The sequence below is a fragment of the Nicotiana attenuata genome, chromosome 2 (assembly GCF_001879085.1).
Source record: "Nicotiana attenuata strain UT chromosome 2, NIATTr2, whole genome shotgun sequence".
Taxonomy (NCBI): Eukaryota; Viridiplantae; Streptophyta; class Magnoliopsida; order Solanales; family Solanaceae; genus Nicotiana; species Nicotiana attenuata.
The window spans coordinates 48546866-48554019 of record NC_031990.1 but is presented as its reverse complement, the minus strand read 5'-3'; positions in this window follow the sequence as shown (position 1 = coordinate 48554019).

Below are 7154 nucleotides of genomic sequence, written 5' to 3'. Positions count from 1 at the left end.
TAACCAACATCCACCCAAGGCTGCTAAACTGGTGGGGAGACCTTCACTCTAGTGATCAGACCCTCGTCCGCAAATACTTGGGAAATTTGCCTTCTCTTTTGGAAATCCAACCCGATAACAAAATGATAGAGGCTGCAACTCTATTCTGGGATGGTGACAGATTGTGTTCCGCTTCGGGGACCTTGAAATGACACCTTTGTTGGAGGAAATAGGAGGACTAGCTGGTATTCCGTGGGAGACTCCGGGTTTGCTTATGCCAGAAAATCGCAAGGGTAGGGGTTTTCTCAAAATGATGGGACTAAAGAAGAACACAGACTTAACCTTTTTGAAGGATTCCTACATTCCTTTCGACTATCTGTACAAAAGATGTGGTCATAGCAAGTCTTACCGAACTTACCCAGATGAATTTGCCCTTACATCATTGGGGCATATTCACAAAAGAGTCTTCGTCTTCATGTTATGCTTTTTGGGGATGATAGTATTTCCTATGAAGAAGGCTAGGATCCATACCAGACTGGCCATGGTCACCAAGACCTTAATGGAGGGAATTGGCGGGCAGCCTTTTAGCATAGTACCTATGATCGTTGCTGAGATATACCGAGCCCTGGAAAATTGTCAACGAGAGGCCAAACATTTCGAGGGATGTAATTTGCTACTCCAACTATGGCTCATGGAGCACTTCCAAAGGGGTGAGTACCGGCAGAAAATCCATCGTAGAGACTGGGATGATCATATCGCCTTCCATCGGCCAAGGCGAATGAACTATATGCCTAACATATGTGCCCAACTAGAAGATGCTAAAGGATGGGTAGAGTTGTTTGAAAATCTGAAAGAGGACCAAGTGCAGTGGATGTTCGAATGGTTCCCTACTAAAGAGTTCATTGTCCGATCTCGGGATGCACCGTTTCTTATACTCATCGGTCTGAGAGGAACTTATCCTTATGTCCCTCTCCGAATCATGAGGCAGGCAGGAAAAAAGCAGGTTATGCCAAGGGTTGACAAAATGAGTCACTTCAGGGCCGACTTTCAAGATGACGATAGTCCATACAAGTGCCAAGCTCAGCATATGTGGCACTGCAAAATCGTCCTGGGAAAGGATTCCATAGAACCAGACAGGTACCATGCTGGTTATACTCCATACTATCCAGTTGGTTGGAGGACGATCATAGTGGGTTAGGACAACCCGGGTCTGTTCGAGGTCACAGGGTTATCGACGAAAAGGCTGAAGTACAGGTTAAGTACAATCAATTGCGTAAGAGGATTCACGAATGCAAAAACGAGCACCAGGAAATTCAAGAAGCCCATCAAATGCTGATTGAAGAATGGAAAGATATGGCTGTCAGCGCCAACAAGCGACTGGGGTATTTGGAGTGGGGTTTAATAGAGTTGGAAAAAAAGTTCATCCAGAGGATTGAAAACTGCCAGAATGCTGAAGGAAACGAAGGAGGACACTTGGCTAGAGCCTATTTGCTGCTGGGACTGCGTGAGCTGGTGAAGCTGTTCGATGGAGCTAAAGATGCCAAGTCTGGGGAAGGTCCTTCTGGGACCAAGTAGTTAGGATCTTTTCTTTCTGCTTTAAATGTAATAAGGCCAATGGCCATTAGTGATATTTTTATTTTCTGCAATTTTAGTGTCGTTTTGGGATTCGTCTTATTTTTATCAATAAAATGAGGCATTTAGCATTATAAGTTCTCCAAATCAACTTGTCGCTAGGCCTACCTCGGGCACAACGAGGCTCCCAAATTAGGAGAAGATTTATATTCTTGCACTATGTGTTTAAATATTGCAATGTTTTTCTCCTCACGGTGTCACACCTCCTTTTTTACACACCTACCCCGAAGGATAATGTATAAGGGAGTTTTTTCATTTAAAGTGACATTATTCGAAATGGGATTATTTTGTTTATTTTTAGAGTCGCCACTTGGGAAAGGATTGGCTTTTGGTGTCCCAAGTCACCGGTTTAGCTTGAATCCCAAATCGAGGANCAATTTTTTCATGTTCCAACCTATAGTGCAATTTTAAGATTATTTACCGCTTTTTAGTTAATTTTTTAAGAAAGTGAACAGTCGTTTAAAAACGTATTTTTGGATCACGTCACATGAAATGCACCCGGATCCTCGACACATTCTTATTCAACGTTTTGGATTTGGATTTGGGTTGCATGAAATGCACACCCGTATTTAAGAAGGTAAAATTATTAAAAAGCGCGCCTAAAGCGACTAACGGGTTATTATCTTTGCGGAGGGCCGTGAAATTCGCTAAACGGCACGCCCCAAATTCTAAGTATTTTTTTATATAGACATTTAATGAGGGCCCCGCAATTTATGCATTTTTGTTCGGCGAGGCTCATCTCATTTTATTATTTAAAGGCCGACCTAAAGCAAACTACGATTTTCTATTTATTTTTTATCTCTAAAAGGGCCTAATTAATTTGTATTTATAAATTTGGGCCTCGAGTTCAAGTCCGAATTCAAACAAAAGGGGGACCCTCTTAATTTGAACCCGCTACCTAACTCGAAAACCTAAATTCATATTGCAACTTAATTCCCATATTCCTAATATAATTTTTTAAAGGGTTTTTAACTTCTAACAATTCTGGGCCTTGTAATTTGAAATTTCCAGCATTTATTGGGCCTTGATTGTTTGGCCCAGGCGTGTGAAAGCATCTGCTTCAACACACTAGGCCTGCTGTCGCACAACTGGCCCAAATCTAATGAACCCCGAACCTCACGAGAAGCAGACTGAAGAAACACTGGGTCTGTAGCTATATCACAGGCCCAGTTAATCTTAAACAGAACGGGTGATGCTGTTTGGGCTTCCAATGAGCCCAAATTTGACATTAACCTTGGCTCTAGGCTGATCAACAGGTTGGTAATCCAGCTGTGTAATTAAAATGTGCTGATTCCTATTTATTTACTTGTTAGTGTTTATCTTTCTCAATCTGAAAAGTTGCAAAGATTTGATCAACTCTTAAATCCTCATGCAAGTAACAGTATGCTTATTCATTTTTGACTTGGCCTAATACACAAACGATCTAGCTGAATTATATCAAAAGACAAGAGTGACTGAAACAAAATGGATGTATACACACTAGTTTTTGTACTACTGAGCATGCTGTCCAAGCCTAAATCAACATTTCGAATGTTCAGTTACTAACCACAAATGAAGACCTGAGATCAGTTGCTATACCTATGCTATTGCTTAACATTGAAAGCCAAACTAATCACCAAATAAAACTATACTAGGTTATTGAATAAACAACAGTCCTGTACAGATTCATAGCCTCGTAACAATCCAAATTAATTTCCAAACAGTCCTGATTATACAGTCCAGTGATTATATCAACATAAATCAAAATTAAAGTTAAACAAGTACAAACAACTACTATCTATTCAACCATGGCAGCTCGAACAGACACATTTCAGGAGCATTTTATTTCATTTTTTTTTTTACTTCAAAGCTACATCAAATCAGGTTCAAATGTGTACCTGGAAGTGTAAAGTAATAAGAGAAAAGAAGGAGGTCATCAGCAGTTCAACAAATCACAGCAACGAGATCAGCAATAACACAGCTTACACCAGCAAGTATAAGGCCAATTTTCAGCACAAATCAAACCACAAAACCCAGGAAGGAATGATAGAAGGGTAACAACAACAAAATGACCAAAACCACACTGATTTTAACCCAAATTTATTTGAAATTGAACTAGGAGCACTTTGAAGACTTCAGCCACTAGAAACCGAGCTAGAAGATGCAAATTAAACACTACAACTTGAAATTCAACCCAAAATCACAATAGAACAGTATTTTTGCTGAGTTTTGCTATATTTTTCTTTTGTTTTTTGGTTTTTTTTTGGAAGAAATTAAGATCTAAGAGAAGTTTTGAACTATAGGACTTTCGGAATTTTTAGATGTGTGAAACTTTTTTTTTGGGAATTTTTCAGATTGTAAAAACTTGTAAATGAAGGCATTAGGCCTGCTTTTTATAGGCAAGGAAGGGGCATGAATGTTCTAGAGGTTTTCGCTCATTTTCCCCCCTTTTTATTTTCAGAAATTGTACATTAATCCCTAAATTTGTGGCTTGTTGCCCAAGTTACTGCATTAAGAATGCAGAAACTGACACTAAGGCCCCCTTCTAGAAGGACCTAGGATACCCTATTTTTATTTTCTACCTATGGAATACCTATACTATCCTCACTTCTATTCTGAAATTACTGAGCCTTAGCAAACCAACACATTTTAGGTGCCCAAACTACCCCTGACCAACCCTAAAATTACTAAACCTAGTATTAAACTATAACCCCCAGCCCCTTTCACCTTATTTAGTAACTATGGTTAATTAAAAACCAAACTATTCATCTATAACCAAAATTCTTTAATCATCAAAATAAACTATCCTTGTTTTAATTTGAATTAACTACTTAATCTATATATCCTACGACTACTGTTTTATTGAACTAAGCAAACTATTCAAACTCGAAATTAAAATCAGATTAACCAAAGCAATTATGGATCATTTAAGTGAAACTAAACACCAAATCCACTATCAGAAAAAAAACAAAACCAAAATTAAAGGAAAAAATTAGCAGAAACAAAAATAAAAAAACCCTAAAATTTCTAAAGCAATTATCATGTCTAAATGATTGATCAATGTTATTCAACTGGGATCAACAAAATACGAACTACACTATTGTAGTCTGAACCCTAAGTAATAATAAAAAATTAAAAGAAACGGACATGGAAGAACAAGAACAAGAAGAAAACAAAAATAAAAGATGAAATACCTCCGGTTTTGGCTCAGACTCGAATCTGATCATGCTTTTTTGGAGCTATTTGGACTAAAACCGTCTTTAATCATGTGTTTTCAATGAGAAAACACACAATTAAAGGCAGTTGTAGTGCCAAATCAAAGAAATCCCAACTTTGAAAAGTTAGGGTTCTTGGCCAGACTTCGATCCAAAATTTTAGAAGATGGGGTGATGTTTGAGGGTTATAGGCTATGCATTTATGAAGAAGGAGATGAGGAGGATATATGGTGTAAGTTTGGACTGGTTTGGAGAAAGTAGGGTTTTGGGCCAGAATTTAGATCTAATATTCGAGAAGATTGGCTAGGAATTAAAGGAGATGGTTTTGGGAGTTGGAAAGATGAGAGGAAGGGGAGCTTGTGGTGAAATTTTGGGGTCACTTGGAGCTTCGCCGCCGGCGGAGGCGATTTCCGGCCGGCGGCGGACGGCGGAGGATGGCGGAAACACGGTGGGCGGCGGTGGAGACGGGGGTACGAGGAAGATGGGTGGTTTGTCTCTAAAATTATAGAGAGTTTATTACATTTTTATGTAATTCTCTTGGATGGATCTGGACCGTTTGATCATGGGGAATGGACGGACAGGATTGATCGATGCCAAAACGACATCGTTTTGCAATAGGGGGGAGGGGGGGAACTGGACCGGATTGATGATTTGGGTTGGTCCGGTGGGGATTGGGTTATGGGTTGATTGGGCTTGTGTCTTTGCAATGAAACAATGGCCCAAATTGGCCAGCCCTTGCATTTGTTCATTTTCTTCTTTTCTCTTCTTTTGTATTTTTTTTTGTATTTTACTTATTTATATATATTATTTTTTGAATTTTCTGATTTTATTGAATGCAAGATATAAAAATAAAAGACCCAAATTGACTCTAAAATTAACTAATTAAAATTCCAAAATTAACTAGTTTCTAATTTAAAAGAAAACTTAAGACAAATTCTAAAAAATGCAAATAACCAATTTTGTTATTTTCTTTATTTTTTTTGTAATATTAAAATGCCTACTATTTTGTATTTTTGGAATTATATCAAGTAAAATGCACATAAAATGCGAACAAACAAAAAATCATGCAATTTATTCCTAAAAATTCAAATAATAAAGAAAAAATCCTAATTCTAAGGAATTTTGTAGGAGTAGTTTAAGCGTGGCAAAAATCACGTGCTCACAGCTGCCCCTCTTTACTCGAAGACACGAAGGGTTTTCGGGCAAAGATAAATAAGCACCATGAAGGATTTTTGCCTGCTCAGCACTCCAGGAGAAGCATTTTGAAAACCGTCTGACCGAACCCTGCTTCAAAGGTTGCCTACATATCCTTGGCTATAAAGGAATTAGGTCAGTGTAGTTCTGGAAGGTCTGGTAGCTGGGACTACCAGGAGCTGTGATTTCACTGCTGTTGCTGCTGCTACTGCTTGCTGACCTCCTTATTACACCAAAAGAAAAATCAAACTAAGCTAGCTATGCCTATAAACTATGAGTTACAAGATTCCTATCTATAATTCTCTTGAAACTTGATCTTGAGTCTTAGCTGATTTTGCTGTGGACTCCGATCTAAATCTTGATGCTCGCAAGCTGTAGGTGTTTACTTCTTTCCGCAGCATTGTGTCAAAACGGGATCAGCGGAGCTTGTGACTTCAATCAGACTTTGAGCAATCCGCACCCTTGTTTGCTTCACATTTGATTCCATTTCTTTTTGTTCTTTTCTTTATTCTGGATTGAGACTCATTCCATCAGCTACCTCGGATCCTATGCCTTGAGGTCAAACCTGCTCAGACACCAAAACAAACAAACGAACGAAATTTTTCTGCCCCAGTTTTCACTAGGAAAATTTCGTGAGTTAGTTGTGACACATATCTAAGCGATCAAACCAGGATTTTGTATCCTTGTGAATGAATCCAGGTTATGCTGGAAACGACCGGGTTATGCCGGAAAAGAAAAGGGGTCCTCGGGTTATGCCGGGACGGAAAGAAAAAAGGCTCCTAGGGTTATGCCAGGGAGATCCATGGGTTATGCCGGGATTAAGAGAAAAAGGCTAAAGGGAAAAACGCTCAACTCAGGGATTAGAGTCCTAATGTTGGCTAAAAGGGAAAAACGCTCAACTCAGGGGTTGGAGCCCTAATGTTGGCTAAAAGGAAAAATGCTCAACTCAGGGGTTGGAGCCCTAATGTTGGCTAAAGGGGAAAACGCTCAACTCAGGGGTTGGAGCCCTAATGTTGGCTAAAAGGAAAAACACTCAACTCAGGGGTTGGAGCCCTAATGTTGGCTGAAGGAAAAAACTCTCAACTCAGGGGTTGGAGCCCTAATGTTGGCTAAAGGAAAGACGCTCAACTCAGGGGTTGGAGCCCTAATGTTGGC